We start from the raw sequence: 26,654 nt of genomic DNA, 5'->3' as shown, positions 1-26,654 counted from the left end.
GCAGCTTATGGTAGAGAAATTAACATTAAATTATCTGGCAACAGCTCTGGTGGACATTCCTGCCGTCAGCATGCAAATTGCACACTCCCTCAAAACATGAGACAACTGTGGCATTGTGTTGTGTGTCAAAACTGCACATTTTAGGGGCCTTTTATTGTCCCCAGCACAAGGTGCACTTGTGTATTGATCATGCCGTTTAATCCGTTTCTTGATGCCTCACCTGTCAGGTGGATGGATTATCTTGGCAAATGAGAAATGCTCACTAACAGGGATGTAAACAAATTTGTGCACAATATTAGAGAAATAAGCTTTTTGTGCTTTTGGAAAATTTCTGGGATCTTTTATTTCAGTTTATGAAACAATTTTTTTTTTTTAACTTTACATGTTGCGTTTATATTTTTGTTCAGTGTGATTTCTTCAACTTTTTGTTAAGTTTAGTCACAACATTTTTCAATTTACAGTATGTCAACCAATCAGCTGATCAAATTGACTTGTTTGCCACATTTTTTGCGTCCTTTCTTTGAACCATACCATTTTTTAATTCATCAAATCCAGGGGGCTCTAACAGTTCTCACAGTTAGTTTCTTAACAGGAGCATGCTTTTCAACTATTGGTATGAATAATTTTACAAATACTTCCAGTGCAACATCTGGATTCACTTCCTCATACACACCAGACTAACATACATTTTTTACATCATCAACAAAATAATTCTGAGAAAACATGTTGTATGATCTCTTATCTCTTACTTTAGGCCCAACCTTTGTCACTTTGGCTTTCCTTGTTATTGCCACAATGTTATGGTCACTACAGCAAATAGAAATGTGTATTGCTTTGGAGCAAAGCTCTGTAGCATTAGTGAAGATATGATCAATGCAAGTGGATGTCACAGTTCCAACACTATTGGTATGCACTCTAGTTGGTTGAGTGATAACCTGGGTCATATTACAGGCATTAGTCACAGTTAAAAGCTTCCTCTTGAGAGGACAGCTAGTTGCTAACCAGTATATGTTCAGGTCACCCAGAAAATAGACCTCTCTGTTAATATCACACACATTATCAAACATTGCACACATATTATTCAAATACTGACTGTTAGCACTTGATGACCTATAGCAGCACCATAAAGAAGATGATTTAGATGAGGCAGGTGAACTTGCTTGCAACCACAACACTTAAACAACATTTGACATGACATCCTCCCTAAGCTTTACAGGAATATGGCTCTGAACCAGTGCCGTTTAAGATGAGGGAGGACACATTTTTTTTTAATGAGCCTTATTTCTGTTACAGCATATTGGATGGCTGTCATTCATATTCCATTCACCCAGCTCAATGTAACTTCGATAGATTTAGGCTACTACATGATACTCCAATTTTTTCTATACCCAATGATCATGAAGTTGCTACAACCTAGCCTATGAATGAAAGTTTACAGCATAGGTTGAGAGAAACATTTCAGTAATCAAGGTGATAGACAGTGACACAATACCGCCTTGCACACTCTTGCCTACATCTAGCTGATCTAGGGTGTAGTCATTAGTCCAACAGTTGCAAACAAGAGTTTCTACTGGACAAATTGAGGTATGTTTATCCCTGTTTCGTTCAGTTTGCTTCCGTTTAAGAAATGTTTTTCAACAGAATCGGTGGAATGAATACACCCCTGATCACACGCGAACACAGTTTACTTTCATAGCAGCCATATACAAACAGCATGATCACTTTGCACGTTGTATAATTCCTTCTCGCATCTATGCGCTCTCCTCCTCTCACCTTTTCCATTCGCTTGTTGACTTCAGTGTACTACACATCAGCTGTCTGTGACCAGGCGAGAAAACCTTTCCAAGCCAAACCTTCATATCATAACCACTAACCACTACACACAGCCTACATCATTGTCACCATATTAGCTAATGTCATAGGGTGTGTTCATAAATTCACTCTGGCTATCTCTCCGATTTCAGAGCACTCTCATCTGAGTGTGCCAGAACGCAGACTAACTGATGAATTTACGAACGCGCAACACCCGTTGAATATGACCAGTGTGAGTAAACACTGGCAAAAAAAGTCATTAAATTGTTGCCAGCAGCATAGTAACAGTCACCAATGCTCTAGATAACACGAAAACAGCCTAACCAGCTCTGCTAGGGCAAGTAAAATGGTCAGAGTGAGGTGTTCTCTCATTTGTGTCTGGAAGTAGCTAGCAAGCGAGCTAAATTTAGCCAGTTAGCTTAGGTGCTTTACTGCCGTCGTGAGGTCAGAACACTCGGCTCAACCCTACTCCTAGGCCAGAGAGTTCCAAGAGCGAAAAGCTCTAAATTTACAAAAGCACAATCTGACAAATCTCTGAATTTGCGAATGCCCAAAGCAAACTCTACGCACTCTGGCACTCCAGAGTGAATTTATGAACACACCCTTAGTTAACATAGCTACTAGAACTAACACATTAGTAAACCCGCTGGCTACAATCATGCAGTACAGTGTACAGTCAGCAAGCAGTTTAGCAGTTACACAGGCGGACCTCGGTAGCAATAAATTAATAAAAACCAAAAGCTTACGTTGACTTGGAAGAGGTACAGTGTTGGATAGCCATAGCCAGCTAGCTAACATAGCATCCCTCTCTGTTTGAGATGGCTGTTTGAGTAGGCTAAACTAGCTAATGTTCCGCGACACAAAGACTACTCCATGGCTATTCTGAAAGTTCTAATAGAGGAGTCGAATAATGGAACACCCAATACTAGTCATGGTAGGGACTGTAATAATGTCACGCTCTGGCTCCGGGACTGTGTTGTTTGAGCCAGGGTATATTCATTTGGTTGTGTTGGGTATAGGGTGTGTTCATTTGTTGTGTTTGGTATTGGTTTTGGTTTCTATGTTTGGTCGATGACTCCCAATCGGAAGTAACGAGTGTCAGCTGTCGGCTCGTTATCTCTGATTGGGAGCCATATTTATACTGTCTGTTTTCACCTTGGGGTTGTGGGTTTTTGTTCCATGTACAGTCATTTGTCACTGTGGACTTCACTATCGTCATTCGTCTTTTGTTTTGTCGTTACGTGCTTGGATTAAATAAAGTCATCATGTTCACTCAACGCGCTGCGTATTGGTCCGCTTCCTCAGACGATCGTGACAAATAATAAAACACATTTATAGTATTTATAGTATTTTATAAAGGGATAAGACGACATTACAGGAAAGGATAACAAGCAAAATAATACATCTTCAAAACTAATTAGAACACAAGTACTCAATCAACATAGTGGAGATAAAAACATAGCAAACAGAAGACATAGAAGGCACAGTATGTGGGTATGTGTGGATGTATTGTGATGGAAGGTGTGGTGTGCGTTTTTGTGTTTGGAAAAGTGTGGATTTACGTGAGTGAGAAAGGAAATGGTTGCATATACCAGAACCAACATGTGTCTGTGAGCAGGGGTTGTGAGAGAGAGTTTTCAATTTTGTGCAGATGAGGAATATACATTTTAAAATAAAGTACACATCTAATAATTTTTTTTATTGTCCTATCATGATGGAACGGTCCCCACCCCTATATCCTAGACACCCACCTGAGTGACCCATACACCAAAGAGAAGTCCACATCTGTTTTATGGCCCTACTGTAAGTTGCCTATATACAGCCAAAACAGAAAGATAAATGCGGTCAGAGACCTACTAGAGCAGCACCGCCCCCTCAAGATTCTGAGCCTGCCTGGCAGGGTTGGTCCTACAAAGCCAGAGCCTCCTGATGGGAAAGCATAATATACAAGGAAATTCTCAAAGCTGCTAATGAGAGCCTTGACGACCTTGTACCTAGCCGGTGGGGATTCCGGTGGGGTACCCCCACACAGGTAATGGCAGTGCTGGCAACATTGGCTGCAAATCAAATCAAATCAAATTTTATTGGCCACATGCGCCGAATACAACAGGTGCACACATTACAGTGAAATGCTTACTTACAGCCCTTAACCAACAGTGCATTTATTTTTAATAAGAAAGTAAAATAAAACAACAACGAAAAAGTGTTGAGAAAAAAAGAGCAGAAGTAAAATTAAATAACAGTAGGGAGGATATATATACAGGGGGGTACCGGTGCAGAGTCAATGTGCGGGGGCACCGGCTAGTTGAGGTAGTTGAAGTAATATGTACATGTGGGTAGAGTTAAAGTGACTATGCATAAATAATTAACAGAGTAGCAGCAGCGTAAAAAGATGGGGTGGGGGGGGGCAGTGCAAATAGTCCGGGTAGCCATGATTAGCTGTTCAGGAGTCTTATGGCTTGGGGGTAGAAGCTGTTGAGAAGTCTTTTGGACCTAGACTTGGCACTCAGGTACCGCTTGCCGTGCGGTAGCAGAGAGAACAGTCTATGACTAGAGTGGCTGGAGTCTTTGACAATTTTGAGGGCCTTCCTCTGACACCGCCTGGTATAGAGGTCCTGGATGGCAGGGAGCTTGGCCCCAGTGATGTACTGGGCCGTACGCACTACCCTCTGTAGTGACTTGCGGTCGGAGGCCAAGCAGTTGCCATACCAGGCGGTGATGAAACCAGTCAGGATGCTCTCGATGGTGCAGCTGTAGAATTTTTTGAGGATCTGAGGACCCATGCCGAATCTTTTCAGTCTCCTGAGGGGGAATAGGCTTTGTCGTGCCCTCTTCACGACTGTCTTGGTGTTTTTGGACCATGATAGTTCGTTGGTGATGTGGACACCAAGGAACTTGAAGCTCTCAACCTGTTCCACTACAGCCCCGTCGATGAGAATGTGGGCGTGCTCAGTCCTCTTTTTTTTCCTGTAGTCCACAATCATCTCCTTTGTCTTGGTCACGTTGAGGGAGAGGTTGTTATCCTGGCACCACACGGCCAGGTCTCTGACCTCCTCCCTATAGGCTGTCTCATCGTTGTCGGTGATCAGGCCTAACACTGTTGTGTCGTCGGCAAACTTAATGATGGTGTTGGAGTCGTGCCTGGCCATGCAGTCATTGGTGAACAGGAAGTACAGGAGGGGACTGAGCACGCACCCCTGAGGGGCCCCCGTGTTGAGGATCAGTGTGGCAGATTTGTTGTTACCTACCCTTACCACCTGGGGGCGGCCCGTCAGGAAGTCCAGGATCCAGTTGCAGAGGAAGGTGTTTAGTCCCAGGATCTGCATTAACCCATGGGGAGGGGGCCACACTCAGACAATCAGAGAGGGGGCATATTATTGTGGCCCTGGTGGTACAAAATAATCAAAGGTCTGACTGCACGGAGATGCTTGGGAAAAATGGTTACAACGGGGGACAAGAGTGTTTGTGTTTCAGGGGAAGAGGGTGGATCTGATCTCCATCACCTAGGACTTGACATAGGTTAATCAAATCTCACATTTTTGTCAATTTTTTCTCAATCTTGCATGCTTTCTCAAACAGCTGTAGCTGTATATGCATTTGTAAATCAGGTCCTTTCTTGAGTTGGGCTCCGGGATGTAACAACTGTTGAGCATCTGAGCTTATGGTGGATTGTGGAGGAAAGGGGTTGAGTGTGTAAGAGTATGTGCGTGTGTGTGTGTCTGCGTGTGTGTGTGTGTATCCCACATCTGATGCAAGGGGGTAAGGATGTTAGGGAGAATATAGGATGAACCACAATAAATGTTTGCTAAAATAATAATTGCTTGACAAAAAATGTAATGTAACACAATGGCAATCCGGGTTATAGGTAACAAACCTTCACATGAACTGCCGACATTATTACGCATATTAATTGATAATGATGGAAATTAAGATATGCAAGATTTTTGAATAGATACAGTGGGGAGAACAAGTATTTGATACACTGACGATTTTGCAGGTTTTCCTACTTACAAAGCATGTAGAGGTCTGTCATTTTTATCATAGGTACACTTCAACTGTGAGAGACGGAATCTAAAACAAAAATCCAGAAAATCACATTGTATTGATTTTAAGTAATTAATTTGCATTTTATTGCATGACATAAGTATTTGATACATCAGAAAAGCAGAACTTAATATTTGGTACAGAAACCTTTGTTTGCAATTACAGAGATCATACGTTTCCTGTAGGTCTTGACCAGGATTGCACACACTGCAGCAGGGATTTTGGCCCACTCCTCCATACAGACCTTCTCCAGATCCTTCAGGTTTCGGGGCTGTTGCTGAGCAATACAGACTTTCAGCTCCCTCCAAAGATTTTCTATTGGGTTCAGGTCTGGAGACTGGCTAGGCCACTCCAGGACCTTGAGATGCTTCTTACGGAGCCACTCCTTAGTTGCCCTGGCTGTGTGTTTCGGGTCGTTGTCATGCTGGAAGACCCAGCCACGACCCATCTTCAATGCTCTTACTGACGGAAGGCCAAGATCTCACAATACATGGCCCCATCCATCCTCCCCTCAATACGGTGCAGTCGTCCTGTCCCCTTTGCAGAAAAGCATCCCCAAAGAATGATGTTTCCACCTCCATGCTTCACGGTTGGGATGGTGTTCTTGGGGTTGTACTCATCCTTCTTCTTCCTCCAAACACGGCGAGTGGAGTTTAGACCAAAAAGCTCTATTTTTGTCTCATCAGATCACATGACCTTCTCCCATTCCTCCTCTGGATCATCCAGATGGTCATTGGCAAACTTCAGACGGGCCTGGACATGCGCTGGCTTGAGCAGGGGGACCTTGCGTGCGCTGCAGGATTTTAATCCATGACGGCGTAGTGTGTTACTAATGGTTTTCTTTGAGACTGTGGTCCCAGCTCTCTTCAGGTCATTGACCAGGTCCTGTAGTTCTGGGCTGATCCCTCACCTTACTCATGATCATTGATGCCCCACAAGGTGAGATATTGCATGGAGCCCCAGACCGAGGGTGATTGACCATCATCTTGAACTTCTTCCATTTTCTAATAATTGCGCCAACAGTTGTTGCCTTCTCACCAAGCTGCTTGCCTATTGTCCTGTAGCCCATCCCAGCCTTGTGCAGGTCTACAATTGTATCCCTCATGTCCTTACACAGCTCTCTGGTCTTGGTCATTGTGGAGAGGTTGGAGTCTATTTGATTGAGTGTGTGGACAGGTGTCTTTTATACAGGTAACGAGTTATAAACAGGTGCAGTTAATACAGGTAATGAGTGGAGAACGAAAGAAAAACTAACAGGTCTGTGAGAGCCGGAATTCTTACTGGTTGGTAGGTATCAAATACTTATGTCATTGTTAAGTGAATTCTTTAACAAACTATTTTAGTGTCTCTGTGCGTCTCCCAAAAGGTTGTAAGTCTTTTGGGATTTAAGTAACGGCCAGAGTCCCGGTCTGCATAGTCAGATATATTTATTCATTGAGAATTCTGAAACAAAATGGTGGTACAATCCTTTTATACACATAAGTCATACTAAAAATTATGCCCCCCCCCCCCCCCTTAGGCGGCCTGTATTTTTCCACTATAAACACACACACACCTCGGCTCAGCTCATGTTTTCCTCTGCTCTCCTGACCATCACTGTTCTTATCTTTTCCCACTCCTTGCTCGGCCAGGTGCAGATATCGCATCCTCCCTAAATTGGGAGGCCCCTTTATCTTGGTTTAGACAGTTCTCCATTGTTGTCTGGTCTAACTCTTACTCACATTGCTAAATAGTAGCTCAATGGTAGCTTACTGGTCCTACACTCACACATTTCTAACACCTTATATACAGTTTCAGGGTGTAATAATTAGTCATTAATAATTAATCTATCAGTCATGCAATAAAATGCAAATTAATTACTTAAAAATCATACAATGTGATTTTCTGGATTTTTGTTTTAGATTCCGTCTCTCACAGTTGAAGTGTACCTATGATAAAAATTACAGACCTCTACATGCTTTGTAAGTAGGAAAACCTGCAAAATTGGGAGTGTATCAAATACTTGTTCTCCCCACTGTATATATTTTCAACAGCTATATATATATTGAGGTAAGAGCATTGGAAATGGTTTTGGTGGTTGACCTGCTTCTGTTTTGTGGGTGGCACAGTGTGCTGTTTTCAAAGGATGTGTCCTAGCCTCTCGGGGCACTAGGGATCCGGGGGAACTGGGGTGGTATGCCGATCACTGGGATGACAACCCAACTTGGGATGGGGATGGGCTTTAGCGGGGGGAATAATAGAGAACAATTGGAGGGTTACTTAGTAGCAATGCAAATATCATGGTACAGCTATATGGACACTCAATCACTATGGAATTTTTTATTGGTAAATTTGCAAACATATATTATGATAAATAGATTTGAAACTTGTATCTCATTATGGTAAGTGGTGAAATAAGTATAGCCAGTTATAATTGTAATGGCGTAGCAGATAATAACAAAAGAATAGCAATATTTACATGGCATAAAGAGAAGGAATATAATATCTGTTGTTTACAGGAAACTCATTCAACAATTCTAGATGAAGTTGCGTGGAAAAAGGAATGGAGGGGTGAAATGTACTTTTCCCATGGGCAAAGAAACTCAAAAGGGGTGATGATATTAATTAACAGTAATTTCGATCCGAATGTGCAAATTGTCCAAACAGATCCGCAAGGTAGATGGATGATTTTAAATATGTTATTGGACCATCAACAGATATGGCTCATTAACCTTTACGGACCAAATAATGATGATCCACACTTCTTTGACAATATATATTATAAATTATCAACCCTGCAAGCAATACAAGACTCTATTATTATGGTGGGAGATTATAATACTATTTTAAATAGATCAATGGACCGTAAAGGAAATCACACTACAAACAATCACCCTCATCCTCTTAAGGAAGTCATGAATGTCATGGATACATTAGAACTAGTAGGAGGCTTAAATATCCTGACCTAGTGAGATATACATGGCGGAGACTCAATCAAGTTAGTCGTCTTGACTTCTTTCTTATGTCATTCTCGTTGGCACCAAAAGTTTAAAAAGTGTTGATAGGGGACAGAATGCGGTCGGAACATCATATAATTGGCATATACATTACTCTTGATGCATTTCCACGTGGGCGAGGATATTGGAAATGTAGTCAAAGCCTATTGGATGATAACTTGTTTTTAACTAGGACAGAGGAATTTATAACTGATTTTCTCCGACATAACATAGGTACAGCAAATCCCCTTTTAAATGTGACTTTATAGGCCATGCAATTCAGTACTCATCTCGAAAACAAAAGCAATTTAGGTCAAAAGAGTCCATACTAACAAAGGAAATAAAAGGTCTAACAGAACAGATAGATAGGAATAAAAACTGTAACAGAGGCTCAGAATAAATTACAGGAAAAACAAAAAGAAATGGAGAAACTTATTCAAGAAAAATCAAGTGTAATATATATATATTTTTTTAACAAACTGGATGGAATATGGTGGAAAATGCATCAAATTATTTTTAAATCTTCAACATAGAAATGCTACCAAAAATAATTTACTGAAACTGGTTACAAATGACGGAGTCATCCATGATTCACCAAATTATATTTTGAAGGAGGAAGCAAAGTATTTTAAGCATATGTTTTCGTTTCAGTCGCCTCCATCTCCTCTAACTGAAGCTAATTGTAGGCATTGTTTTTCTATTGATAATGTAAAATTAACAGCCATACAGAAAGACTCATGTAAAGGTGAAATTACAGAGGAGGAACTTCTGGATGCAATTAAAGACTTTAAGTCCGGGAAAACTCCAGGGTTGGATGGCATACCAGTCGAGGTATACCAAACCTATTTTGATATACTCAGAGGACCGTTATTAGCATGTTTTAACCACTCCTGTGTAAATGGTAGATTATCAGACACTCAAGAAGGTCTGATTTCATTATTACTGAAACAGGAAAAAGTGGAAAATGTAAAGATTCAGTCCAATTAAAAAATTGGAGGCCCATTACACTTCAGTGTTGTGATGCAAAAATTCTAGCAAAATGTATATTGTATAGAATTAAAAAAGTATTGTCAGACATGATTCATTCTAATCAGTTTTTTACATGGAAGATACATTGGAGATAATATACAGTGGGGAAAAAAGTATTTAGTCATCCACCAATTGTGCAAGTTATCCCACTTAAAAAGATGAGAGAGGCCTGTAATTTTCATCATAGTTACACGTCAACTATGACAGACAAATTGAGGAAAAAAAATCCAGAAAATCACATTGTAGGATTTTTAATGAATTTATTTGCAAATTATGGTGGAAAATAAGTATTTGGTCACCTACAAACAAGCAAGATTTCTGGCTCTCACAGACCTGTAACTTCTTCTTTAAGAGGCTCCTCTGTCCTCCACTCGTTACCTGTATTAATGGCACCTGTTTGAACTTGTTATCAGTATAAAAGACACCTGTCCACAACCTCAAACAGTCACACTCCAAACTCCACTATGGCCAAGACCAAAGAGCTGTCAAAGGACACCAGAAACAAAATTGTAGACCTGCACCAGGCTGGGAAAACTGAATATGCAATAGGTAAGCAGCTTGGTTTGAAGAAATCAACTGTGGGAGCAATTATTAGGAAATGGAAGACATACAAGACCACTGATAATCTCCCTCGATCTGGGGCTCCACGCAAGATCTCACCCCGTGGGGTCAAAATGATCACAAGAACAGTGAGCAAAAATCCCAGAACCACACAGGGGGACCTAGTGAATGACCTACAGAGAGCTGGGACCAAAGTAACAAAGCCTACCATCAGTAACACACTATGCCGCCAGGGACTCAAATCCTGCAGTGCGAGACGTGTCCCCCTGCTTAAGCCAGTACATGTCCAGGCCCGTCTGAAGTTTGCTAGAGTGCATTTGGATGATCCAGAAGAGGATTGGGAGAATGTCATATGGTCAGATGAAACCAAAATAGAACTTTTTGGTAAAAGCTCAACTCGTCGTGTTTGGAGGACAAAGAATGCTGAGTTGCATCCAAAGAACACCATACCTACTGTGAAGCGTGGGGGTGGAAACATCATGCTTTGGGGCTGTTTTTCTGCAAAGGGACCAGGACGACTGATCCGTGTAAAGGAAAGAATAAATGGGGCCATGTATTGTGAGATTTTGAGTGAAAACCTCCTTCCATCAGCAAGGGCATTGAAGATGAAACGTGGCTGGGTCTTTCAGCATGACAATGATCCCAAACACATTTCCCGGGCAACGAAGGAGTGGCTTCGTAAGAAGCATTTCAAGGTCCTGGAGTGGCCTAGCCAGTCTCCAGATCTCAACCCCATAGAAAATCTTTGGAGGGAGTTGAAAGTCTGTGTTGCCCAGCGACAGCCCCAAAACATCACTGCTCTAGAGGAGATCTGCATGGAGGAATGGGCCAAAATACCAGCAACAGTGTGTGAAAACCTTGTGCAGACTTACAGAAAACGTTTGACCTGTGTCATTGCCAACAAAGGGTATATAACAAAGTATTGAGAAACTTTTGTTATTGACCAAATACTTATTTTCCACCATAATTTGCAAATAAATTCATTAAAAATCATACAATGTGATTTTCTAGATTTTTTTCCCACATTTTGTCTGTCATAGTTGACGTGTACCTATGATGAAAATTGCAGGCCTCTCTCATCTTTTTAAGTGGGAGAACTTGGACAATTGGTGGCTAAAAAATATGTTTTTCCCACAATGTGTGTATGTATGTATGTATGTGTGTATATACAGTTGAAGTCGGATGTTTACAAACACCTTAGCCAAATACATTTAAACTCAGTTTTTCACAATTCCTGACATTTAATCCTAGAAAAAATTCCCTGTCTTAGGTCAGTTAGGATCTCCACTTTATTTTAAGAATGTGAAATGTCTGAATAATAGCAGAGAGAATGATTAATTTCAGCTTTTATTTCTATCATCACATTCCCAGTGGGTCAGAAGTTTACATACACTCAATTAGTATTGGGTAGCATTGCCTTTAAATTGTTTAACTTGGTTCAAACGTTTCGGTTAGCCTTCCACAAGCTTCCCACAATAAGTTGGGTGAATTTTGGCCCATTCCTCCTGACAGAGCTGGTGTAACTGAATCAGGTTTGTAGGCCTCCTTGCTCGCACACGCTTTTTCAGTTTTGCCCACAAGTTTTCTATAGGATTGAGGTCAGGGCTTTGTGATGGCCACTCCAATACCTTGACTTTGTTGTCCTTAAGCCATTTTGCCACAACTTTGGAAGTATGCTTGGGGTCATTGTCCATTTGGAAGTCCCATTTGCGACCAAGCTGTCACGAGTTACAAAGCCAGAACCCAGAAGCAGACCAGGACAAGGTAAGTTGAAACGAAGGTGAGTGTTTATTTACAAAGTCAAGAGTGATGCTGAATAATCCAGGGAACAGAGCGGGCGGCGTTGATTAGTTGTTGGGGGTGCAGTGGTTGATCCAATCATGGCTCGGCAGCCGCCGACCACCAGGCAGAGGTTGGATGAAGGTTCCGGACGAGTGACTGCAGATGGAACAAAACGGAGGTAAGTAAACAACAAACCAACAAGGTGCAAAACAACAAAACTAACGCTAGAAGCTCTACGACTGATACTCTGGTAAACCTACTGTTCATGGCTAACGATCCGGCAGGGAATGGATGTTAGGCCAGAGCCTAAGAAGGGTGATGATCAGGACCAGGTGTGCAGATTGCTGATGGGATGCAGGTGCGGAAATCAAGAGAGCTCCCCGGAGCGTTCCAGAACCCACGGGAAACTGGAGCTCACGAGCAGAAAAACTAGTCCACAGACAGGACCCGACTCAGACTGCCGGGATCGTTACAGTACCCCCCCTCCGACGAACGCCACCGGGCGGACTCCCCGGAGCGCCAGGATGGAGGCGGTAGAAGTCACGGATGAGGTCAGCATCTAGGATCTGTCGCCGCGGAATCCAACTCCTCTCTTCAGGACCATACCCCTCCCAGTCCACGAGATACTGGAAACCCCGGCCCCGCCGTCTGGAATCCATGATGCGTCGCACCGTGTAGGCAGGACCACCTCCGATCATCCGAGGAGGAGGAGGAGGAGGCGGAGGAGGCAACAGAGGACTGAGGAAAACAGGCTTGAGGCAGGAGACATGAAAGGTGGGATGGACTCTGAGCGTCCTCGGGAGTTTGAGTCGAACTGCCACCGGATTGATCACCTTCTCCACCACAAACGGACCAATGAACTTGGGTAACAACTTCCTAGACTCAGTCCGTAAAGGAAGATCCCGTGTGGCCAACCAGACCCTATCTCCGATGGTATAGGTGGGAGCGGGGATCCGGCGACGATTCGCCTGGAGCTGATACCGGTCCGAAACTCTAAGGAGTGCCTTTCTGGCCCGATGCCAGGTCCGGTGGCAACGACGAATATGGGCCTGAACAGAAGGCACTGAGAGCTCCTTCTCCTGAGAAGGGAACAAGGGAGGTTGGTAGCCATACAGGCACTGGAAGGGAGACATCCCAGTGGCAGATGTAGGGAGAGTATTGTGGGCATACTCAACCCAAGGCAACTGAGAGACCCAGGAGGTGGGGTTGGAAGAGGCCAGGCAGCGTAGCGTGGATTCCATCTTCTGGTTGGCTCTCTCCGCCTGACCATTAGATTGGGGGTGAAAACCAGATGTGAGACTGACTGTAGCTCCAATGGCCAAACAGAAGGACTTCCAGACAGCAGAGGTAAACTGAGGGCCACGGTCGGAAACGATATCACTGGGCAAACCGTGGACCCTGAAAACCTCCCCTAACCAGGATCTCGGACGTCTCCGAGGCAGAGGGAAGCTTGGCAATTGGCACAAAGTGGGCGAACTTGCTGAATCTGTCCACGATAGTCAGAACGACCGTGTTCCCCTCAGAAGCGGGCAACCCAGTGACAAAGTCCAGGGCCAGATGCGACCATGGTCGCCGGGGAATAGGAAGGGGGTGAAGTAGTCCAGAGCTGGGCCGATTGGTACTCTTATTCTGCGCACACACTGGACAGGCAGCAACATAACCCCGAGTATCTCGGCCATGGCAGGCCACCAAAACGTCTGCGAAGAAACGCCATCGTCCGAGCCACGCCAGGGTGACAAGCCATCTTGCTGGCGTGGGACCATTTGAGGACCGCAGGACGAACCGACTCAGGCACAAACAACCGACCGGGTGGACCGTTACCGGGACCGGGCTGCGTCCGAAGGGCCGCCATCACCTCCTCCTCAATCTTCCACCTAACAGCTCCCACGACGCAGTTCCGGGGGAGAATTGTCTCGGTCTTGGACCCACTCTCCTCCGTCTTGGAGAACATCCGAGACAAGGCGTCCGCCTTGCCGTTCTTAGATCCAGGTCGGAACGTCAGGGAAAAATTGAATCGTCCGAAAAACAACGACCACCTGGCCTGGACGGGAGTTGAGACGTCTAGCCGATTGCACGTAAGCAAGATTCTTGTGGTCAGTCCAGACAATAAACGGTTGCTCCGCCCCCTCCAACCAGTGGCGCCACTCCTCCAAGGCAAGTTTCACCGCGAGAAGCTCCCGGTTACCCACATCGTAATTCCTCTCCGCAGGCGAAAGGCGACGAGAGTAGTAGGCGCAGGGATGGAGTTTACTGTCCGTGGAGCATCGCTGCGACAGGATGGCGCCAACTCCCACATCAGACGCGTCCACTTCAACGACGAACTGACGGGCCGTGTCCGGTTGAGAGAGAATCGGTGCGTTGGTGAATCGCCTCTTCAAATCCAGAAACGCTCGATCCGCCTCCGGATTCCACTTGAAGCTCCTGATACTGGAAGTCAAGGCAGTTAACGGAGCGGCCACACGGCTGTAATCCCGGATGAATCTGCGGTAGAAATTCGCAAACCCCAAAAATCTCTGGAGCTGCAATCTCGTACCGGGCTGGGCCCATTCCAGAACCGCTCTAACCTTCTCCTGGTCCATCCTAATCTCTCCCCTGGAGATGATGTACCCGAGAAAGGATGTCGTGTGGGCGTGAAACTCGCACTTCTCGGCCTTCACGAACAGGCGATTCTCCAACAATCGCTGCAGAACCTGCCGGACATGCTGGACGTGGTCGGAAGGTTCCTTCGAGAAGATCAGAATGTCATCCAGATAAACAAACACAAAGAGACCGATCATATCTCTCAGGATGTCGTTCACCATACTCTGGAATACCGCTGGAGCATTGGTCAGTCCAAACGGCATCACCTGATACTCAAGTGACCCATCGGTGTATTGAAACCCGTCAACCACTCGTCTCCCTCTCTGATCCGGACCATGTGATACGACATTGCGTAGGTCTAGCTTGGTGAACACCGTAGCACCCTGTAAGGAGTCGAAGGCAGAACTCATCAAGGGCAGGGGATACTTGTTCTTGACCGTGATGTCATTCAACCCCCCGATAATCAATACACGGTCGAAGAGAGCCATCCTTCTTACCCACAAAGAAGAATCCTGCCCCCAGGGGTGATGACGAGGGACGAACGAGACCAGCAGCTAGGGACTCCTTGATGTAGGTCTCCAAAGCCTCACGTTCAGGGCGGGAGATACTGTATAACCTTCCCTTGGGGTAGACAGCTCCAGGGAACAGGTTGATGGCACAATCATATGGTCGGTGGGGAGGGAGTGACAGAGCCTTCTGCTTACTGAACACTTCCCCCAAATCGTGATATGTCTCGGGAACCAGGGACAAATCTGGGGGTTTAGCCTCAATCACCTGACTGGGAACCGAATGGGGACAGGCAGTCTTGAGACAGTTAGCATGACAATCAAGGCTCCAACTCGTTACCTTGCCCGTCACCCAATCGAACGTGGGATTGTGTTCCTTCAGCCAGGGGTATCCAAGGACCAGAGGAACATGGGAAGACGGCAGAATGAAGAATGAAATCATCTCCGAATGATTCCCCGACAACAGCATCTTAACCGGTTCAGTCCTCATCGTGATACGTGCCAGACTACTGCCGTTCAGAGTGGTCGCTTCAATGGCTTCCGGCAATTGCTCCTTGGAAAGCCCCAGCTGTTCCACCAACTCGGCATCAAGAAAGCTTCCATCGGCACCTGAATCGATAAAAGCGTTAATCGCTAAGCTCTGATTCCTGTTCACAAGGGTAGCCGGGAAACGGGGTCTGACAGAGGTATTGAGAGGTCGAAACTGGCTCGCTAAAAGTCCTCCCAACTTTAGCGAGCCGCGCAGTTTGACGACCGCCGGGAACAGGTGGCGAGGTAATGTCCCGAACCACCACAGTAGAGGCAACAGTTAGTCCTACGTCTGAGTTGGCGTTCCTCCTTGGTTAACCCGTGCCGCCCTACTTGCATTGGTTCCGAATCGGGAGACAGGACCTCTCCACTAATCCTGTGTGGTGGACGATGATCGACGTATTCTGGTCCAATCCCCGACCCGACTGGAACCTGAGAAGCTGATCGATTGGACGGACCCCATTGCTTCTCCCTCCTTCGCTCTCGGACTCGATTATCCACCCGAATAGACAAGGCTACCAAGCTGTCCAGGTCACTAGGCTCCGGATAGGAGATCAACTCATCCTTGAGCTGCTCCGACAGACCCTGGTAAAAGGCCGCTTGCAGAGACTCCTCATTCCACCCACTCTCCACAGCCAACGTCTTGAACTCGATCACGAAGTCGGCCACGCTGCAGTTCCTTGGTGAAGCGAAAACAGGCGCCTAGCTGCGTCCCTCCCTCGGACGGAATGGTCGAAAAGCTTCCTCAGCTCGGCCGTGAACCCCTGGTATGAAGCCATGCAGGGGTCTTGTCGTTCCCAAACGGCTGAAGCCCACTCCAGCGCTCGACCACGCAGCAACTCAATCACAAAGGCTATCCTAGCCTTGTCTGTGGCATAAGAGTAGGGCTGTAGATCGAACACTAACCCACACTGCATAAGGAAAGAACGGCATCTTCCCAGCTCCCCCCTCATATTTATCCGGCGTCGGAACCTTGGGCTCACGGAAGGACACCGCTCCCCGACGCGGCAGGCGAGATGGGTGAAACCGGTAGTGGATCCTCCACCGGAAACTTGCGCTGGTTCTGGACCTCCGTCAGACCGGTAGAAAGGTTCCGAACTGCCAACGCGATCTCCTGTAGCTCCGTGCTATGATGGCCCAACATCTTCTCCTGATGGGTAATGGCATGGCGAACAGAGTCCAGGTCCGCTGGGTTCATTACTGGCCGGATCGTTCTGTCACGAGTTACAAAGCCAGAACCCAGAAGCAGACCAGGACAAGGTAAGTTGAAACGAAGGTGAGTGTTTATTTACAAAGTCAAGAGTGATGCTGAATAATCCAGGGAACAGAGCGGGCGGCGTTGATTAGTTGTTGGGGGTGCAGTGGTTGATCCAATCATGGCTCGGCAGCCGCCGACCACCAGGCAGAGGTTGGATGAAGGTTCCGGACGAGTGACTGCAGATGGAACAAAACGGAGGTAAGTAAACAACAAACCAACAAGGTGCAAAACAACAAAACTAACGCTAGAAGCTCTACGACTGATACTCTGGTAAACCTACTGTTCATGGCTAACGATCCGGCAGGGAATGGATGTTAGGCCAGAGCCTAAGAAGGGTGATGATCAGGACCAGGTGTGCAGATTGCTGATGGGATGCAGGTGCGGAAATCAAGAGAGCTCCCCGGAGCGTTCCAGAACCCACGGGAAACTGGAGCTCACGAGCAGAAAAACTAGTCCACAGACAGGACCCGACTCAGACTGCCGGGATCGTTACACAAGCTTTAACTTCCTGACTGATGTCTTGAGATGTTGCTTCAATATATCCACATAATTTTCCTTCTTTATGATGCCATCTAATTTGTGAAGTGCACCAGTCCCTCCTGCAGCAAAGCACCCCCACAGCATGATGCTGCCACCCCCATGCTTCACGGTTGGGATGGTGTTCTTCGTCTTGCAAGTAACCCCCTTTTTCCTCCAAACATAACGATGGTCATTATGGCCAAACAGTTCTATTTTTGTTTCATCAGACCAGAGGACATTTCTCCAAAATGTACGATCTTTGTCCCCATGTGCAGTTGCAAACCGTAGTCTGGCTTCTTTATGGCGGTTTTGGAGCAGTGGCTTCTTCCTTGCTGAGCGGCCTTTCAGGTTATGTCGATATAGGACTCGTTTTACTGTGGATATAGATACTTTTGTACCTGTTTCCTCCAGCATCTTCACAAGGTCCTTTGCTGTTGTTCTGGGATTGATTTGCACTTTGCACCAAAGTACGTTCATCTCTAGGAGACAGAACGTGTCTCCTTCCTGAGCGGCATGATGGCTGCATGGTCCCATGGTGTTTATACTTGCATACTATTGTTTGTACAGATGAATGTGGTACCTTCATGCGTTTGGAAATTGCTCCCAAGTATTAACCAGGCTTGTGGAGGTAAAAAAATAAATAATCTGAGGTCTTGGCTGATTTCTTTTGATTTTCCCATGAAGTCAAGCAGTGAGGCACTGAGTTTGAAGGTAGGCCTTGAAATACATCCACAGGTACACCTCCAATTGCCTCAAATGATGTCAATTAGCCTATCAGAAGTTTCTAAAGCCATGATATCATTTTATGGGATTTTCCAAGCTGTTTAAAGGCACAGTCATCTTAGTGTATGTAAACTTCTGACCCACTGGAATTGTGATACAGTGAATTATAAGTGAAATAATCTGTCTGTAAACAATTGTTGGAAAAATTACTTGTGTCATGCACAAAGTAGATGTTCTAACTGACTTGCCAAAACTATAGTTTGTTAACAAGAAATGTGTGTATGTAAACTTTCGACTTCAACTGTATATATATATATATATATATATATATATATATATATATATATATATATATATATATATATATTTTGCGAGATAAAAAAAACATATGGGGGTTTGGAAGTGATGCATACAATTACATTGATGGAAGTTACAATCATCTGCAATATTACAGCTGATCTACCCCCCAAAAAAAAAAAGATAAAAATAAATAAAAATAGCTAATTCCATCCGCAAGCTAAGTAAGTATAGCTATCTCTCTCTCTCTCTCTCTCTCTCTCTCTCTCTCTCTCTCTCTCTCTCTCTCTCTCTCTCTCTCTCTCTCTCTCTCTCTCTCTCTGTCTCTATCTCTCTCTTTCTCTTGCTTCTCTTCTAATTTGTTCAAAACTGTTCAACTATTGTCTTTCTCTCTCTTTGAGTCAACTACTTACTACATGTTATGCACTGCAGTGCTAGCTAGCTGTATCTTATGCTTTGAGTACTAGATTAATTATTTGATTGGGTGGATAACATGTCAGTTCATGCTGCAAGAGCTCTGATAGGTTGGAGGACATTCTATGGAAGTTTTCATAATTACTGTGCACGTCTATGGAAGGGGGGGAGAACCATGAGCCTCCTTGGTTTTGTATTGAAATCAATGTTCCCAGAGGAGGACAGAAACTACAGTGGGGAAAAAAAGTATTTAGTCAGCCACCAATTGTGCAAGTTCTCCCACTTAAAAAGATGAGAGAGGCCTGTAATTTTCATCATAGGTACACGTCAACTATGACAGACAAAATGAGAATTTTTTTCCAGAAAATCACATTGTAGGATTTCTAATGAATTTATTTGCAAATTATGGTGGAAAATAAGTATTTGGTCAATAACAAAAGTTTCTCAATACTTTGTTATATACCCTTTGTTGGCAATGACACAGGTCAAACGTTTTCTGTAAGTCTTCACAAGGTTTTCACACACTGTTGCTGGTATTTTGGCCCATTCCTCCATGTAGATCTCCTCTAGAGCAGTGATGTTTTGGGGCTGTCGCTGGGCAACACGGACTTTCAACTCCCTCCAAAGATTTTCTATGGGGTTGAGATCTGGAGACTGGCTAGGCCACTCCAGGACCTTGAAATGCGTCTTACGAAGCCACTCCTTCGTTGCCCGGGCAGTGTGTTTGGGATCATTGTCATGCTGAAAGACCCAGCCACGTTTCATCTTCAATGCCCTTGCTGATGGAAGGAGGTTTTCACTCAAAATCTCATGATACATGGCCCCATTCATTCTTTCCTTTACACGGATCAGTCGTCCTGGTCCCTTTGCAGAAAAAACAGCCCCAAAGCATGATGTTTCCACCCCCATGCTTCACAGTAGGTATGGTGTTCTTTGAATGCAACTCAGCATTCTTTGTCCTCCAAACACGACGAGTTGAGTTTTTACCAAAAAAGTTATATTTTGGTTTCATCTGACCATATGACATTCTCCCAATCCTCTTCTGGATCATCCAAATGCACTCTAGCAAACTTCAGACGGGCCTGGACATGTACTGGCTTAAGCAGGGGGACACGTCTTGCACTGCAGGATTTGAGTCCCTGGCGGCGTAGTGTGTTACTGATGGTAGGCTTTGTTACTTTGGTCCCAGCTCTCTGCAGGTCATTCACTAGATCCCCCCGTGTGGTTCTGGGATTTTTGCTCACCGTTCTTGTGATCATTTTGACCCCACGGGGTGAGAACTTGCGTGGAGCCCCAGATCGAGGGAGATTATCAGTGGTCTTGTATGTCTTCCATTTCCTAATAATTGCTCCCACAGTTGATTTCTTCAAACCAAGCTGCTTACCTATTGCATATTCAGTTTTCCCAGCCTGGTGCAGGTCTACAATTTTGTTTCTGGTGTCCTTTGACAGCTCTTTGGTCTTGGCCATAGTGGAGTTTGGAGTGTGACTGTTTGAGGTTGTGGACAGTTGTCTTTTATACTGATAACAAGTTCAAACAGGTGCCATTAATACAGGTAACGAGTGGAGGACAGAGGAGCCTCTTAAAGAAGAACTTACAGGTCTGTGAGAGCCAGAAATCTTGCTTGTTTGTAGGTGACCAAATACTTATTTTCCACCATAATTTGCAAATAAATTCATTAAAAATCCTACAATGTGATTTTCTGGAATTTATTTGTCTGTCATAGTTGACGTCTACCTATGATGAAAATTACAGGCCTCTCTCATCTTTTTAAGTGGGAGAACTTGCACAATTGGTGGCTGACTAAATACTTTTTTCCCCCATTGTATAATGGTATGTGTGGGATACAGCGATGAGGTAGTCAATCAAAAATCATGTTAAACACTATACAGAGTGAGTCCATCCAACTTATTACGTGACTTGTTAAGCAAATGTTTACTCCTGAGCTTATTTAGGCTTGCCATAACAAAGGGGTTAAATACTATTTATATCTCAAGACATTTCAGCTTTTCATTTTTAACTAGTTTGTTAAAATTTAGAAAAACATAATTCTACTTTGACATTATGGGGTATTGTGTGTAGGCCAGAGACAAACAATCTCAATTTAATAAATATTAAAGTGTGTACATCCCAGTGAGCTTGTGGTAGTGTGTTGTGGTGTTTTTTATTTATATTTCACCTTTATTTAACTAGGCAAGTCAGTGAAGAACAAATTCTTATTTACAATGACGGCCAAACACAGACAATGCTGGGCCAATTGTGCGCCGCCCTATGGGACTCCCAATCACGGCCGGTTGTGATACAGCCTGGAATCGAACCAGGGGGTCTGTAGTGACGCCTCAAGCACTGAGATGCAGCGCCTTAGACCGCTGCGCCACTCGGGAGCCTAGCTGTAATGAACTGAGGACAGAGAGGGTGATTATGGCTGGATCATGTGGTTAGGTGGTCTTTGTCATGGGCTACATAATATAATTTTTTTTGCATTCCTTGAAGTAGATGCTGAGATTATACATATGTATGAGAGAGAAGGAGAAGTGGGGGAGAGAATGAGAGAGAGCGAGAGAGAGAGAGCGAGAGAGAGAGAGAGAGAGAGAGAGAGAGAGAGAGAGAGAGAGAGAGAGAGAGAGAGAGAGAGAGAGAGAGAGAGAGAGAGAGAGAGAGAGAGAGAGAGAGAGAGAGAGAGAGAGAGAGAGAGAGCAGGGTCTGTTGATGATTTCAGATCCAGGGCTGCATGTGTATCAATGACAGCTTACCCACTCCCTCCCTTTACCCATTCTAAAATATGAAAATGTAATCAAATACTGAAATAGAGGTCTTCAAATCATTTTGTGAAAAGGAATGGAATTTAATATATCCTCCTCTGGTGCCTTCCTGGAATGTTCTGTTATTATTGTGACCTTCTCACGAGGTTGATGAGGTAACGTCTTCTTGTTGCCTTTAACTCACGACCCACCTGAGAACTGCTTGACGGAAACAGAAATAGAAACAGAAATGCAAATGGGAAAGGGTTTCATAACACCTTATTTATATAAAGATGATTCTGTTTCTCTGCTCCCTATTTAGTGTTTGAAACACACAGACATAGTTTCTCATCGGTACATCTTGCTTCATTAGTGAAACAAAGGATGATAATTACTGGATGAATGTACTAAAGATGCTATGTTGAAAGAGACAGCCTGAAGCGATCTATAAACTGAAGTTGACAATAAGTTAAAGCTTCTACATGGCCATTTTAGTAATTAGCTTAATGATAATAGTAAGGGTTAACGATGAGGGTTTTCATTCCACTATGGCAGCATGAGGTGTATGGTCCCAGAGTGACTTAGAGAGGTTATAGCACTGTATAGCACTTTGTGACATCTGCTGATGTAAAAAGGGCTTTATAAATACATTTGATTGAATTTGATTGATGGTTATACTCTAGTTCATTATCATTCATGAGTGAATCATATACTGTTACAGTCTTTGAACATAATCCAATTCAGAGCTGTTACTATAAGTAATGGCTGATTTATAGTCCCATGTGGCTCCCAGGACCAGGACAAAGTGGCTGTGTAAAACCCAGTGAAATCTGATGCTCTTTCGTGACTTTCTCTTTTACAGCTCTCTCTGAAGGATTTACCCAATATATGGCTGTGGGTGGCAGTTTGAAGGTTTACTGTTATGCTAGCATGTTTCACAGTTTGTGTGACTAATTCGTACAGTCTTACAGTTTGTGGTTTTGTAGAATTCTTGCTTTGATTGAATCTATTGGTTCGGTCTGGGCCAGAGAGAGCAATGTGAGAAGGAGGTTGACGGCAGCTGTTAAATTTCTCCCCATGTGTGTTTTCTTTGATGGTGTGATTTGGTGAAAGGGCAACAGACTGACTGGATTAGGGTAGACTGCACACATAGCCCTACACATGTGACATGTCTGTGTTTGTGTGAATGTGTGTGTGTGCGTGCGTGCAGCGTACGTGCGTGCATGTGTGTTTTAGCCGATGTGGCTCATGTCGACTCCGCTTAATGCTCTGTCATTAACCATCTTGTCTAATTAACCATCTCCATAGTGGATGTGTGATGTCCAGGGGAACGGCCCTGCAGTGAGCTATACATGGGGTCAAACCTCCACTACAACAGGGAGGGATATCATAAATCCTCCACTAACTGCTTCAAAGATCCTTTTGAAATGTCATTCTGCACTGAGGCGTCCATTGGCATATTATGGGGAAGAATATTCTGTTCAGGAAGCTGTAGCCTGACATTTGAGATAACTGCTGAACTTCATATAGAATAATAACACTTACAAGGCAGTTACATTTGATAGTGATAGACTCGGTCTACTTGAAAACCAATTTGGATTCATCATGATAGTTGATTAGATTCCGTTATTCATGTGATACAACAAATGTGTGTTAAAATCAGTTAGAGAGGCAAGTTTATGTCAAACTTATGAATTATGAGTAAAAATGTGTTTTGCACTGAATTTCTCTCTGTAGAAGATGTTTTTGTGCACATTTCTTTATACCAATGGAGACAGAAACTTTTTAAGATATGAAAAACATCAAAGTGCCTCTCTTGAGATTTTGGAAGGGCTTTTGAACTCATGTATCAGCATCCATCTCTGAAAGTGTAGCGAAAAAGAAAGAGAGAGAGAGAGAAAGAGAGAGAGAGAGAGAGAGAGAGAGAGAGAGAGAGAGAGAGAGAGAGAGAGAGAGAGAGAGAGAGAGAGAGCGAAAGAGAGAGAGAGAGCATGTTCAGATGAAAAACAACCTCACACTCCAGACAATGCCTATCATTCTTCTGCTGCTTATTTGCATTTAATCTTGCTGAAAGAGAGAACTGTATTTCAGTGCAGAAAAAAGCCAGACACTGACAATATGAAAATGCCCAGCATCTCCAGCGTGAGATAAGAAGACGGTGACAGAAGACATTGTGTATGTGTTTGTGTGTGTGTGTGCCTGTGCCTGTGCCTGTGCAGGTATGTGCGTGTGTGTGTGTGCATAATGTGTGTTTTGGCTTTGGCCTATTTTTGTAAGGCCTTGAGGATTCTTTAGCCTCTGACAGCTGGTTTCCCCGGGAGTTGTGATAAAGAGTGATGAGATATACAGATGTCTGCCTGTTGACGTTCTGTCCTCCTCTACAGAGGAGCATGGAGTCCCCAGACCAGGTGTATTTAGTAGACAGGTGCTGTGAGGAGCTGAAATGGACAGGATGGAAGAGAGGGAGAGAGAGAGAGAGAGAGAGAGAGAGAGAGAGAGAGAGAGAGAGAGAGAGAGAGAGAGAGAGAGAGAGAGAGAGAGAGAGAGAGAGAGAGAGAGAGAGAAGAGGGAAGGAAGGGAACCTTTATGAGGTTTAAAGGGGCAGAGAGATCAGGATGGAAGAAGGGAGGTTAAGGACTAGAAAAAGAAAAACAGCTCCCAATATGACAGCCTGGCTGATTTTTTCTTGTACAGTGTGTTTTCAATCTTCTTCTTCTTTCAATCTGTTCTTAGCGTTTCCCTTCTCTTCCTGTGTACTGCATGTCTTAAAGTCATGGGTTTCAACGTGGGAAAGAAATCACATTTTACCCAAACCTCAATCTTTATTTGTTTGATCCAAATGCTTTTTCTGGGCCATGATAGTGGATTTTCTTTTCTGAGTGATTTCTCTCCCTCTCTTAGCTAGATTCTCGCTGCTTGCTTGTATGCTCGCTCAGCCACTAGGGAATCAATGGCCTCATCTCTGAAGAAACACACACACACACAGACACATACTCGAACACACACACTCTACACACACCCACACACTATTTTTAGTAATGTAATATTATAAGGTAACAATGGAGCAATCTAAATTTGTATAATGCACAATGTTTTGTTTAATGTAATGTTTTATCTCTGTTTGGACCCCAGGAAGAGTAGATGCTGCCTTGGCAACAGCTAACGGGGATCCTAATAAAATACTTTATCTCCTGAAAGCGTGAGCCGCTATGACCCGGGTTAACCAAATAACCATCAAATCCATCTCTCTTCTAGGTCCATAATACTATACAGCACCTTCCACTCCAACAAACCCAACAAACCCACATGACTGGCAGAAATGCATACTGCATAAGACTACATGTCCAGAATAGTGGAGATTGTAAATCAACCATAACATTTCAAATAGATGTAACGGTGGGCTATTTAATCCAAACGAGTTTGGAATAGCCTACATTGACGATTACATGGCATGCATACGGACAAAGCATTCTATACAAATGCAATGAACACTGATAGCAGAAACAACCATAAGCCAATTACATGTACAATATATACTGAACAAAAATATTAATGCAACATGTAAAGTGTTGGTCCCATGTTTCATGAGCTGAAATAAAAGATCCCAGAAATTTTCCATACGCACAAAAAACATATTTCTCTCAAATGTTGTCCACAAATTTGTTTACATCCCCGTTAGTGAGCATTTCTCCTTTGCCAAGATAATCCATTCACCTGACAGGTCTGTCATATCAAGAAGCTGATTAAACAGCATGATCATTACACAGGTGCACATTGTGCTGGGGACAATAAAAGGCCACTCTAACAGTGCAATTTTGTCACACAACACAATGCCACAGATGTCTCAAGAGGGAGTGTGCAGTTGGCATGCTGACTGCAGGAATGTCCACCAGAGCTGTCGCCAGAGAATTGAATGTTCATTTATCTACCATAAGCCGCCTCCAACGTCATTTTAGAGAATTTGGCAGTACGTCCAACCGGCCTCACAACCGCAGACCATGTGTAACCACGCCATCCCAGGACCTCCACATCTGGATTCTTCAGCTGCGTGATCGTCAGAGTCCAGCCAACCAGACAGCTGATGAAACTGTGGGTTTGCACAACCGAAGAATTTCTCCACAAACTGTCAGAATCCGTCTCAGGGAAGCTAATCTGCGTGCTCGTTGTCCTCACCAGGGTTCTACAGTTTGACGTCGTAACTGACTTCAGTGGGCAAATGCTTACCTTCGATGGCCACTAGCACACTGGAGAAGTGTGCTCTTCACGGATTAATCCTGGTTTCAACTGTACCGGGCAGATGGCAGACAGTGTGTATGGCGTCGTGTGGGCGAGCGGTTTGCTGATGTCAACGTTGTGAACAGAGCGCCCCATGGTGGCAGTGGGGTTATGGTATGGGCAGGCATAAGCTACGGACAACAAACACAATTGCATTTTATCGATGGCAATTTGAATGAACATAGATACCGTGACGAGATCCTGAGGCCCATTGTCGTGCCATTCATCCGCCTCCATCACCTCATGTTTCAGCATGATAATGCACAGCCCCATGTCGCAAGGATCTGTACACAATTACTGGATGCGGAAAATGTCTGAGTTCTTCCATGGCCTGCATACTCACCAGACATGTCACCCATTGAGCATGTTTGGGATGCTCTGGATCAACGTGTACGACAGCGTGTTCCAGCTCCCGTTAATATCCAGCAACTTCACACAGCCATTGAAGAGGAGTAGGACAACATTCCACAGGCCACACTCAACAACCTGATCAACTCTATGCGAAGGAGATGTGTCGCGCTGCATGAGGCAAATGTTGGTCACACCAGATACTGACTGGTTTTCTTTAAGGTGTGAGGCATATCTGTATTTGTATTCCCAGTCATTGAAA

This window comes from Coregonus clupeaformis, chromosome 30 (assembly GCF_020615455.1).
Source record: "Coregonus clupeaformis isolate EN_2021a chromosome 30, ASM2061545v1, whole genome shotgun sequence".
Taxonomy (NCBI): Eukaryota; Metazoa; Chordata; class Actinopteri; order Salmoniformes; family Salmonidae; genus Coregonus; species Coregonus clupeaformis.
The sequence above is the reverse complement of the archived record's forward strand: the minus strand, read 5'-3'. Positions refer to the sequence as shown.